The following is a 14,696-nucleotide window of genomic DNA, read 5'->3' as shown; positions in this document are numbered from 1 at the left end:
CAAAACAGTTAGTATTCATTCTCTCCTCATACGTTGTAACCTAATGCTCATGTTTAATTTTGAACAATTACAATCAAATCAGCACACAAATCTTTCACGCCCTACAATACCATTCTTTACAGTTATATTCAATTAATTATGTGCATACCTTTTAGTTGTTTCCACTCTCATCACTATGTCTCAGGAATTTCTAGCATTGCACAGCATTATCACATATCCTGAAAGTTTCCTTCAGCCACTTTCACTTTCCCACTCATTGTCCAATTCAATCACTAAACTGTTAGTTTCTAATCTGTATGAAACATGTTCACAATTCCACCATTTATCAATTACTGCCTCTGTATGTCTAATCGAGTCCATCCAAACACAAGGTGTTATGGTTGACAATGCTTCCTTCCATATATCCAAACAGTTTTTGATGGAATATCCTTCTCGACCAGCAATATATCTGCAATTAATTATTAATAAATATAATGATCAACAAAACCTAATCGAATGCTATTGTAACTTTTACCTTTTTCCATCAATTTTTGTTGTCTTTACTATTTTTTCGTTACCGTCCTGCCAAGAGTGACCTCTCGAGGGTTATCTTTACACCATTTAAACCCTATGCCCTGTAAGAGTGTATAAAAGGAGGTCTTACATCCCTCAAAAAGCTGCATGTCCCTAATTCTTTTATGTATACTTTTCAGACAGACAATTTTCTCTAAAATGATTTTATTAAATTATGTTTATATCGATAAAATAGTTTGTGTACTTACTGTCCTGATACATTTCGTATATTTGGTCTCGAATAGAGCCAATATCAAGATGGTCAAGATTCGTCACCCACTTTGTATGTAGACGGGTTTTCTTGGGTGAATCTAACTTATTATTCTTCATTTTGTAAGCGATGTTATTCACAGTACTCACAGTAATATTTATTCCGGCAGTAACCCGCTAAAAAATATTTTCAATAAAATTGTAGGGACTTATATTATTTAATATCATCAATAATTACCACTCTAACGGAATTTACCAGCAAAAGGGGGTTAAAACCTGTTAAAGGCACAATCAATTTGTGACCCTGAATATCTATTGTTTTCTGCATTTTCAAACAAAGTAATATGATTTATTATTAGGCGGCGACTCAAATTATAAAAATAATCAAAGGGCTAAAATAATGTTTGCCGATTTATAACCTGTAATAATTATAACTAATATTTTGAATAATTTAGCGTACATCTGACAACCAAACGGCGATATACTCTTGAAAGCAATAGTGATAAGAGATTTTAACTCTTCCTATAAATTATTGTGGCTGTATAATTAACTGTAGTTTTCAGATATACTATAATGTTAAAATAAATTATATTTGATAACATTTTTGTTCAATTATTTTATTTAGATTAGAATTTTTTTGTATGTCAAAGCCAACTGAATTAAAACTCAGAGTTGATGCGGCAACATTGTAATGTTTGGACGTCACAAATATCCATTACGCATTACTAAAAAAACTTTGAATTGACCGTAGTTATCCAAGACAGCGTATGCAGCAAAACCTGAAAGAAGGTTACTAAATCACAGCATGTGAAATTAATACAGTTATTAGACAACATGTCATCAGGAGATTGAAATTAATTTTAATTGATTTATGAGCTTGAAACGTATAAGTATTGACTTTAGTTTAAATTAGTCTGATTTTATTTCGGTTTAGAAAATTCATAGTGCTTGTGAATTAAGACACAAAAGAAAAGTAGTAATAAATTAGTTCATTATTTGTTATTGTTTGAAATAATAAAGAATTAATAAAATATAATAAAGAATGCTACAAAAAATTCTTGCTGATTTAACATAAACCTTCCATTATTAAAAGGACCATAACTTGATTTGTCGTCGTCACCTCATTTTTTACATTGTTTCTTTTAGATTCAGCTGAATTACTAAATATTTTTAATATCAGTGTGGATAACATGGTTTGATGTAAAAAAAAAATTTGTAAACCAAATTAACTCTATTTTGTGATCCAAAAGGGTTAACCTAAATTCTTATGTAATCAAAAAAGGTCACTGATAAAGATGTCCAAAAGGACTTTTACTCTTAAGGTTCTTGCCCTTTTTATGATATTATAACAATTAAAACAACTTCCAATTCAAGCATTTTATTACAAAAATCGATATAATTGAAAATCGAAAGAAAGTGAATATAGCATAATTATATTATATTGTCATTTGATATTTATACGTTGTTCAACAACTGCAAAAAAGAGAATAATAAACAATAGTAACGCCTTGTTAATCTAGATAACAGAATATGATTAACCAAGAAAAAATCGTTTTAAATTCTATTCGATTTGGATAATTTTTGACAGCAAGAATCAGACGAGCGGGAAAATACTCTAAGAAGGATTCGTAGAATTTAAATATTTATATGACATTGAAAAGCAAATATGTAGTGCGTAACCGGCCATAATGATCTTCCGATTTAGTGCGTCAATATACCGGTACACGAGTGTCCCAAAATGTTAGGCGTGGTACTACACAACAACCACTTAGAGCCTTTCACCATACGGACGTGGACAGACCAAAATCGACCTTGTCAAGGCTAGCTTTGATTCTTGTCTCGCGTTTGGCGGTCAGTGTTGAAGAACAAAGCCCGAAAGATATCAGGATACAGGACTTAAAATAGCATTCGTTTATTTCGACATTCTAGGAAATAATAACTCGTTGGTACTCTGGGAAGTATAAATAAGTTTTGGGGATTTTTTTGAAACTTTAAAGTTTATATTATTATTTAAAGAGTTATATATCGTTAACTTAGATACAATTTAGCGATTTTGCAAGACGTGACCGAACGTTCTCATATTGCAAAATCACTTGATCTCATTTTTACTTCTTTTGACAGTTTGCGACACATGCGTTCTTCCATAAAGATTTAGTAATAAGGGTTTGAACTTTCTTCGGCTTATCATTCTGTTTTATCTTTGACATCAAATTCTTTAAGCGTTTGAAACCTTTACTAAATTAATAAAACAAGACAACAGTTTACTGCAAATGATTCGAATAGTTCTAATAGTTCTAATGGCATCTTCAAAACTCAAGTCATGTTTTGAAAGCCATTTTATTATTACAGCCTTTTTGAAGCTGTTGCTGTAATAATTTTATTAAATTATGTTTATATCGATAAAATAGTTTGTGTACTCACTGTTCTTATACATTTGGTATATTTGAACTCGAATAAAGTCAATATCCAGATGGGCAAGTTTTCTTAATTAAATCTAACTTATTGTTCTTCATTTTGTAAGCGATGTTATTCACAGTATCTACACTAATATTCCATTCAGCAGCAACACGCTAAAAACAACATCAAATTTTCAATAAAATTGCAGCAACTTACAATATTTAATATCATCAATAGTTACCTCTCTAATGAAATTTACGGGCAAAAGGGGACTTTCATTTTCAGAATAATATCCTCAGAAAAATATCTTCAGGTATTTAAATCCATATCTATATTCTTTACATGTCTATGAAGTTGTTCTATTGTTCAACAATCAAGTCTTATTTCTGTTAGATAATTTAGCCTCTTTATGTACAGTTTCTCAAAACATTTCGAGATTATCTGTAATAATCTTGGCCGTAGGCCGGTAGGATGTGGCGTTTTCTGGTGTTTGCTCTGTTTTGAGAATTATTATTATATTAGATACTTTCCAAATAGCATTGAATATGAATGTTAATAATTTAACACCTTTCTCTGATAGTTCCTGTAATATTTTTTCGGTTATTAGTTCACATCCAGGAGCTTTTTTATAATTAAACTGTCTGGTTATTATTTGCTGAACTACTTCTTTTGCTTTTTTCTATTTTCTGCATTTTTCCCCAAATTGTACGTGATGTGTGTATATATTTTTTTGGAAGTGTTTCACTGTTAGGTGTCGCGAAATATGCCGCGAATCATAATAACATATAATGATTATACAAAAAAAGGTTTGTCCGATGCATCCGCTGTATCCGATGCGTCTGAATGCACGCGAAGCATCATTCTTTTTACACAAGATAAAAATATGATTAAAAAGATAAAAAAAACAACCCAAATATCGAGCAACCTCATATTTTATCTGGCTCTTGTACCCGATGGCGAACGATTTCTCAAAAACCTACATATTTTAGGACAACTTTTAATTTCATCAGTTGTCGAAACGATGGTGAACTAACGATTTCGGGTAAAAAAATGCTGTTCGACGAGTCGCAGCCTGACTCTTATGATGTTACCCAATCGTTCGAAACGTCGTAACGTAGTTGGCGAATAATATAGACCGCAGACCGAGGTATACCGTCGACCGGGCGTAGGTCGGTGAGATTTGTAGGTCAGCCGGAGCTCTAGATAAATAAATTACATCGAAATCCAACCGATTACGAATTATATAATTTCATTGTGCTTAAGAATAACTGGTTTGGGCCGTTTAATATCACTATATATAACACATCCTGTTGACGCGGGTGTATGGAGTGAAAAAGGTCAAAAGTTAATATATAAAAGGTGGTGGAAAAGGAGTCATAAGATATTTGGTCTATATATGAGATATTAGGTATAGGTATATAAAAATGTCTATTACTACAAAACAAACCAAAACGAACGACACGAGTGAAGAAATATAAAATACTCTGTAAAATTGAAACTCTTCGAGCAACATAACCTTCAAGTATTGAAATTACATTACGCAAACATTACATTACATTACATTTTGCAAAATCAAGAAAATCTCTATGAACATGTTAAACTTGAGGCTTACGCGGTCGCTTATATCTATTAACTTTCTGGAAAAAACTGGTAGAATGATAAATATACGGATAAAAGAACATCAACTATGTTTGAGATGACACTCTGTCCAGTCGACTGAGTGAACACTAGATAGATAGTAATCGCAATGTTTAAATAAATAGGACAGGTTCAGTATCAGAGCTCCATACTGAAAACGGAAGTTATGACGATAGTTTCATATAAATATGTAACGTTAAGTAGCAAGCCCTACAACTTCTTCCATATTCTTTAGACCATATTCTTGCTCTCCTCAGTTATTACGTTTCTGAAGAATTTCCGCGGAAATTAAAAATTATATAGATCATTGTCACTTCAAATGAAAATTTTATTGAACTAACCAAAGTAGCTCATTGTAGCTAATGATTAATTTTGAATAGAACATATTCTACCTATTTCTCTGTATAAAACTTTAAAATTATAACTCACACACCCAACAAATTTCTATGATTTGTAGATGTTGTTATGGAGTTGATCTTTATACTTTATGGTATGACATTTTCCTTTCTTAATCTTCATTAATCTTTGTATCACGCCTTAATAAGACAATATGCAGATTTTTTTTAATATGTGTTATAAATATATAATCAGAATTATATAATGGATTGTTCAAAAACTTCATTCGTTCAACACCATCTATTCATCAAAAGTTGAACTACAAATTCGACGCTTTTATAATGACATAACCGAAATATCATTATTGAATGAAATTTCAACCTTTGATATTTTGGCGACGTTTGAACTGAGCTCAGATACGAGAAGTAGAACGAGAGTAAGCAAGACCTGAAGACGAAGATGAGACAGAACGAAACGCGAATAGAAACTCGCAAGACTAAACCAACATGTAACACTCGCGAAAGCAAAATATATTTATTTGTATATATTTGTCAGATTTCGGTAAGCCTCACTTCTGACTCTTTTTGTACCTCAACAAATATTTTCGTGGAAAACAAATTCCGTTGGATGGAAGTTGATGATAAATAAATAATATATAAAGTTGATTTTGTACCTGTTTTAAACAATTTATTAGATAATCATTACCAATTCATTTCCTGGAATTTACTGTAAAGCCTAAACATCAATTTATGTAATAGCTAAAGGAGCTACCACACCAATTTTCAAACTACTCAAATCTGAAATCGTTTTTCAACATTAATTCATTTCAATTTCAACATTTCGAATTATTTTCCTCATTCAACCGTTAAGAAGATAACTCGAATTTGTTAATTAATAGAGATAAAATCTCAATTAACCGTACAGAATAAGCTGTTAAAACTATAGAATCTAGACATGGGGATACAATAAAAAACAATAATATAAAAAGTTTTTCGAAATAATGTCCTAAGAGGTATCGTAGATAAACCCAGATACTACAAGAATTATTACTTACACAGAGACCTTCAGCAAACCAACTGTAATATACCGTAATGTGAATTTAACAGAAAAAATGGTAGTGTTAAATAATACATCAACATTATTATTATAGAAACTAAGTAGGGACCGATGGACTCTCATAGCACTTGAATTTTACATCGGAAAAATTACAGATTTCTTAAGACTATACAAGAGAAAGTGAATTTTCGATTCTAGTAATACAAATATTGTCGAAGTGCTATTCACATCTATATCTCTACTAATACTGTGTAGCATCGTTCCGAATAAATTATTTTAGAAACAGCAACATTTGAGGTAGTCACTTTTGAACTTCGTAAAATAATTTGTGTATAATAAAATTTTGTCAATTATTATATTCTGATTAGTTTGTGGAAATGGAGAGTAAAAGAGGTATTTGCCTAGTTCAAGTACGGTAACTAAAGATGATTATAAAACAAAAACACATTTGAGTCCTATATCCAAAATCGATTTGTCTGTAAGAATTTATTTTAGTTGCATCATTAAATTAATCACACGCCATAATTTGTGTATAATAAAATTTTGTCAATTATTATATTCTGATTAGTTTGTGGAAATGGAGAGTAAAAGAGGTATTTGCCTAGTTCAAGTACGGTAACTAAAGATGATTATAAAACAAAAACACATTTGAGTCCTATATCCAAAATCGATTTATCTCTAAGAATTTATTTTATTTGCATCATTAAATTAATCACACGCCATAATTTGTGTATAATAAAATTTTGTCAATTATTATATTCTGATTAGTTTGTGGAAATGGAGAGTAAAAGAGGTATTTGCCGAGTTCAAGTACGGTAACTAAAGATGATTATAAAACAAAAACACATTTGAGTCCTATATCCAAAATCGATTTATCTCTAAGAATTTATTTTATTTGCATCATTAAATTAATCACACGCCATAATTTGTGTATAATAAAATTTTGTCAATTATTATATTCTGATTAGTTTGTGAAAATGGAGAGTAAAAGAGGTATTTGCCGAGTTCAAGTACGGTAACTAAAGATGATTATAAAACAAAAACACATTTGAGTCCTATATCCAAAATCGATTTATCTCTAAGAATTTATTTTATTTGCATCATTAAATTAATCACACGCCATAATTTGTGTATAATAAAATTTTGTCAATTATTATATTCTGATTAGTTTGTGGAAATGGAGAGTAAAAGAGGTATTTGCCTAGTTCAAGTACGGTAACTAAAGATGATTATAAAACAAAAACACATTTGAGTCCTATATCCAAAATCGATTTGTCTGTAAGAATTTATTTTAGTTGCATCATTAAATTAATCACACGCCATCAAAACTTTCTTCATTATTTCACCAAACAAAAAGAATATTATTCAACAGTACCATTTATGTTAAAAATTGATCTCAAATTGACAAAGGTACAAAAGACTTCAGTATACTAATAAAAAGAGAAAGAGAGAGAGAGACCCAAATTTATAACGTATCGAAAATATATGTTATCTACAATTTCGTAATAACATGTAATTTATCTCATTAATAAAACTTTTTCATGTCCCGCCGTTTATTTATGATTGTGTCGATCGTTTTGTCCGTCCGCATACATTATTTATCGCGATCTTAATAGTTTCTCAATTAATTCCGCAATTAAATCATATTTTGATTGCTTTATTAAACCGGCTGGTAGGCCTTCAAAACAAACGCTCAGTCTTGGAGAGTGGCCTTTTAAATAACTGGGGCATTCCATTCCTTAGCGCAATTCTTTTCGTCATCTTCAGGCTATAATGATGCAAATTCTTCCCTATAATTTATATATATATATATATATATATATATATATATATATATATATATATATATATATTATTAGTATATATTATAGTCCATTACATCTTACAACTGATTAATATTCAGGATTTTAATTTTCGGGGGATTAAATAGTAATTAATATTTTCAGTCAAATGCAATGTTCGACTGTTTTTTTTCAATTCCTGATGTTAGACGAAGATGTACGAATCATTTCCTGTATAAATTGTAAGATACGAAAGGACAGACAAAATTGCTTGGGGCAGTTAATTTTATATGTGGTTATATTTTCCAACGGTAATAAGCGAAACGGAGATGTATAAATTCCTTCACGAACTAACTTTTAAAAAGAAAAGGAAAAAATAATTATTGAATACTATTATACCAATTATACATAACCTGCAATTTATAATTTAATTTTAAACTAAGTAGAATTAGCAACTAAGCAAACTACCAAAAAATCATAAAACTACATATATTACATATAAATCTATGTAAGCACAAATTGGGTATATTTTTGTCAAGGTCGCGGCTATGACGACAGAGCTAGAACATTCAAAATCAGTCGAATGAAACAATTAGGACCAAAAAGAGTAACTCAAAGTATGACTGAAACAGTCGATAATAAATAGTAACAAAATTAATCGGACCGAAAATAGCGACAGTCACTGGTAAAAAGTAGTAAAATCGGTCGAATCAAAAATAGCGACTGAAACAGTCGATAGTCAATTTCAGTCGATAGTTCCCAACACTAATCAAGATACTGTATGTGTGGATTATCAGATTATCACTTCTTACAAGTCAATTTCTAGTCTAATACTATCTCAATGGAGTTAAAATCATGATATATACCGATATATATTATAAAAAAATAGGAAAATATTATCGATAATAATAAGGTATATTTGATTTAAATAAATAAAAATAATAAAAATTTATTTTAACACTATAAAAAAATCCAGTTGTTTTAGTGGAAAAAAAACGCCACGAACTTTTTCCCATTGTTATTTTCAAAGACACTCGGTTCCGATCGACCCAAAAGGCGGATAACATCCATTCGTTTTTGCAAGCTCACCGAAGAAAAACAGCGCACAATGGGAAACAGATATAAAGGGCGTGGTCGGCATGACTAATGATTTTAAAGTCAGTCCATTGATGTCAAGTTTACGATATGCGGATTTGGTGAACCTTGAGCCTTCGTCTCGCACATTTCGTGAACGGTACCGAAGGTATAATCCTTCAGTATTTGTCCGTTTCTTCTTCAACGGTACTATTTTATTTCATACCATTATTGCATTTTGAAAAAAGAAATTTTGAGCTTTAAAAAATCTTAATACTAAAGATGTAGCGTGATATGTAACAGACTTAAATTCATTATAATTACTAAGCTGTTACAAGGAAGTGACTATACAGTATTTTTAAAAATTAATTAATAATAATATTTTTTATATATCGTATCAGTCATAAATTAATAAACTTTCAAATAAAATATCAGTTTTGTGTAGATTCCTTTGCAGGACAATATAAGTCCTAGAATAAATATTAGAATAAATTACAAATATTTTTCAACAATAATATTTATTCTGTCCAAGCGCTACTAATAATGTTTATAAGCTATTATAAATGGTAATACTAATACGGAAAATTCAAAAAATATTTAATATCCTTACATGTTACGAAATATTATTTTAACAATTTGTGTAGTAATCAATTTCAGTACTTTGGGACCTTTCTCATAATATTTAAAGATCCGCATATAGTCGATTCATCGACTGAAAATTATAGTGAGAAAATACCTAATACGAACCAATAACTTTGGCTTTATTAACAAACATTAAATATTTGGTCAGGTGCAATATTTTTTAACAAAAATCGAGAGAGTACTCAATTTTAATCTTTTTACCCTATTACATTAACAATCTTGAAAAATATCAATGTAATTGAAAAAGCCTATGAAGACAAAAAGTATGTTCAGCTATATTCTACAAGCCTTCAATAAGATTTGGCACTACAAACTCGTTCATAAGCTGCAGAAAATGATGCCCAAGTAACACACTGAACTATTAAAATGTTATATCACAGCCACACTTCCTCAAACAAGTGGAAGCCTACTCTACGATAAAATAGGTTAAAGTACATATACCACAAATAAGTGTATTGGGACCAATTATTTACCTACTTTACATATTTAATATACCACAATTCTTGAATAGGAATGAACTGGAGTTGGACTATATTGGTTAGTTAGAAGAAAATCACAATTTGTCAATCACTACATAGTAAATTATTATTACACAAGCAAACATAAAAATTTATATGAACCTACGGAATTCAATTATGTGGATATTTCACGAAAAGCAATGTAATAAAAGTTTTCCAGAAAAAAGTTCTAAGAAGCATATTAAGTACACTCAGATATATATAGGGCTGATCACTTACACCTCAAATACCAACAATCACCCAGGAAATCAGAAGAATAAAGAAATACTCCAATTCTTGGGTAAGATCAGAACAGGACACATACTAAAGAGAATCAAGCCATTTGATATTCGTAGTGTAGTGTAGTGAGGTGCATTTAATAGAAAAACAGCACTATTAATACGTGAACATTATTACACTACAGACTAAGTTAGAACCAATAAGTCCTCCTAGAAATATTTTTGGATTTAAGCTGTTATAAAGACAAATTGTAGATTAATCGCCAACAACTATTAGCCATCACATTTAAATCATTGAAATCAAAACTGACAATAGATATATGACGGAACACCATCTATTTCCAAAAGTATTTGATAGGTGTCAATAGTAGATTATTTTAAACGAAACAACAAAAGTAATAAATGTCGAAAATTCAATATGCAATGAATTGATATAGTCATCTAAATTTGTGACGTCAAAAGGTCACAATGTTGCCGTATCAACTCTGAGTTTTAGTTCAGTTTGGCTTTGACACACAACAAAATTCTAATCTAAATAAAATAATTAAACGAAAATAATATAATTTATTTTAACATTATAGTAAATCTAATGCATATGTTAATGAAGAACGTACAACTACAATTAAGTACACAGTTATAATAGTTTGTAGGTTAGGGTTGTGTTTAATTATATTTACATTGACTCTTTTCTATACCACCTATGGGTTAGAGTTATGGAGGTCTTCAGGTAATTTATGGAATGAAACTATGTTTAACTTAACACTATTAATAACTATTGTACAACTAATTCACTAATGAAAATGTATGAATGTTTGACTATTGAATGGATGATTGTTGATTGAATTTAAGATGCTGGGACGTCGAAAGATGAATGAATCAGCTGTCTATTTTTCTGGGTGCCCTTGATCGTTATGGTCAATCTTATTCTGTGGGCAATTCGCGATACGAACAAGAGGCCTGACGTCACCACAGAGTTTTAGGCGCGTTTGTAGTTGTATCCCCTGGAGACCTAATCCACCTAATTAACAATTGTATATCCAAGTAATATATTTTATTTTCATTAAAGAGTATATTTACCTTTTACGCTTAGATCGTGTATCCTTCGGTACAGTGTTTCCTTGTAAAGACATTTTGATATCACTTTTTTTATCCTTCATTTGTTATTCATATATCATTTTATCCTTCATATTCATTCTGTTAATACCTGTATACGTCTTTCTTGATAAAACTAGATTTAATCACTGCATTCCCCTTAATGCATTTGCAATATCTGCAAAAAAGTTACTAATTTTTCTCTCCTAGCATATTTTAACCAAATGATCATTTATATTCTGAACAATTATACACATATCTCTGCACATAATTATTTTACACTCTACAATAACATTTCCTACAGTTATCATATATTTATTATATACTCACCTTTACCTATTTCCACTCTCATCACTATGTCTTAGAAATAGGCAGCATTGAATCATGTCATATTCAGAAAGTTTCATTTAAGTGAATAACTAAGCTACTAATTTCCAATCTCTCTAATATTTGTTCACAATTCTATCATTTGCGGATTTCTTCTTCAATGTGCCTGATCGAGCCCATCCAAACCGAAGGTGTTATTAACCATTTCAAGCAAAGCATTAAAATAACGTTTGCCGGTTTATAACTTCATATCACTATTGTTTTGAAGAATTTTGCATACGTTTGACAACCGTACGACTTTGGCAGGCTAGTTCGGTTACACGTTCGTATTTACCCGACAGCATTGTGTCTCTTTTTAACTAGAGTAAAATGAAAAGAAAAATATTGTCTGATTCTAAAACGAATGTAAAATTGGGGCAGGCAATACATTAGACATCTTGATGACGTATGTACAAAATAACTTTGGATAGACTATAACTCTTATTTATAAAAATAAAGCTGATCAAAACATATTTTCTCAGAGATACTATTGAGATATATACGATGGAAATTATGTTCGAACGAATATTAGGCTTCAAATTTCTATTAATCTTGGTTACAAAGTAAATAAACAAAATTATAACAACTCTTACTGGTATTCATTGTATAACCAAAATAAAACCGATTAATGACCAAACACCTTTAATTTTATTACTCTTTACGCATTGAACACAAACAACTCGTCCTCTGACTCCCCTCATCGGACATGGGCGGCAGTCGGATTTATTCCCTCGTACGGCCGCGGCGCCCTCTCACGGTCGACCTATAGAAACGAGCGTGCCTTCGTCACGTCCGGAAGTGTACGTCAGTCACAACCAATGGACACTTGATTGACGCGACACGCTACTGCCCATTTGTTCGGTCGCAGGTCCTGATTATGCTAGCAGCAGCGTGTAATTAGTAGGAAGAATAGTCCGTACCGCGAATGGTTGATAACGCGAGGTTGTGGGGGGTGAAAGTTGACTAGAGGAAATGTCAGAGTTTTTCGTTATTATGCGATTAAGGGGGTGAATATCGAGTTTATCCGACAAAAGCTTGATCGATGTAAACATTTCCTGTTTTAGTGAAAGATGTATAAATGCATTTATCGTTTAGTCATTTATAAGAAAATTAGAAGACTTTATTATTTTTACAGACTATTATTTAAAAAATTTAAAACATATTTAAATATATTTTTTTATAAATATTATTTCAGACCAAATTCAGACCATCAATTTGGTTTCCGTAATAAACACGGAACATCAGAACAAATACGCAGATTAATCAACTGAATTAATAAAAACTTAAACGATAAAAAATATTGCTTCGCAGCATTTCTCGATATATCTCAGGCCTTCGACTAAGTGTGGCACACTGGACTGCATGTTAAATTGAAAAAGCTTTTGCCTCAAACACAAACTACCATAGGAAATGATTAATAGATATATAGAGTGAGATCTACTAATCTCTAGAATAAGTTAGAATAGTTTTTAAAATAAGTTAGAATAGTATCTAGAATAAGATTTAGATTATAAGTTGTACAAGCAGATCATTTGCTGGAACGATCTTTTACATGTCAGGATAGTTATATATACTTATTGCCCACGGACAGATTGTTGAAGTTATAAGAGATTAATTAAAAAAATATTATTTTATGAACAAAATAACTATTATGGTCACAATATATTTAACAAATAAGAGGTAGAAAATGTTAAAACAAAAGTCATTGTGCTAAAAAGAGTGGGTTTTTAATATTATTTATAAATTGTAAGCTTTCTGGATCCTTTGGAGTGGATGAGTTACAGTTTAATTTCAATTTTATACATATTTGTTTTCAGTTTTTTTCTTTCTTATTGATCTATTATCCTTTGTTTTGCATTTGTAGCCATTGTTTATCGATTTTTTCTTCTCTTATATCATTCATATTTTAATGCTTTCTCATTCATTATCTTGATTTTCTATTTTAAGTTGTTTATTGATGGTAGGATACTCATTTCATCTCTTCTATTAGTCCATTAGGTCCTAGTTTTTCCTTATCTTCTCATGATTTTTCTTTATATTCTCTATACTTTTCTTGAATCTCTCTCTTCCTCTCTCTTTCCTTCTTTTTCTCTCCCATTTCTCTGAATCAATGATCAATTTCTATTCACAATTATTTCTCGAGTTCCTTGTCCTCTGGTTTCATACACACAAATTATTAAATTCATTAAAAATTATTTTATGAATTGAATGACTAATCAAAAGAAAAATCATGAAACTACATGCAGTGCAGAAAGCATTCTTTGAAATGAATGAGTCTCAGGCGAATTTCTATTTTAAGTTTTTGTGTTTTCAATTTCTTCTTCCTTATTGATTTATTATACTTTATTTTGCAGTTTGCTGTCATCGTTCATCAATTCTTTGTCCTCCTACTTTATTCGTGTTTTGGTCCTTGTTCTCTTTTACCATTTTCCCTCATTTTCTATTTTAAGTTATTTATTGATCATAGCCTACTCTGGAAATATGTTTGTTTTGTTTTTATCTTCATGTCTTCTTTTACACCTTTAAATTCTTTCTTTCTCTTATCTTCTCTTGCTATGTTTTATCTTCTCTTTCCTTTTCTTAAATTCTCCCCTCTCTGCCTCTTAGAAGAACTCTTATTTTCTTATTCTCTTAGAATACTTATTCTAATTTCTTTTAAATTATATTATTTTTACCATCCTTATTTCTACCCCCTGTATTATATTTTATAATTTATACTTTCTATACTTTACAATTTCCATTACTTTATACTATCCCTTAGTGAGTCTTTTCTTTCTCTAATTCAATCTCCCCCTGTTATTTGTTTCATTTTTTCT

This window comes from Rhynchophorus ferrugineus, unplaced genomic scaffold (assembly GCF_030347505.1).
Source record: "Rhynchophorus ferrugineus isolate W39M unplaced genomic scaffold, kcgeb_rfMv2 rfM4, whole genome shotgun sequence".
NCBI classification, from domain to species: domain Eukaryota; kingdom Metazoa; phylum Arthropoda; class Insecta; order Coleoptera; family Curculionidae; genus Rhynchophorus; species Rhynchophorus ferrugineus.
Note: the sequence above shows the minus strand (reverse complement) of the source record.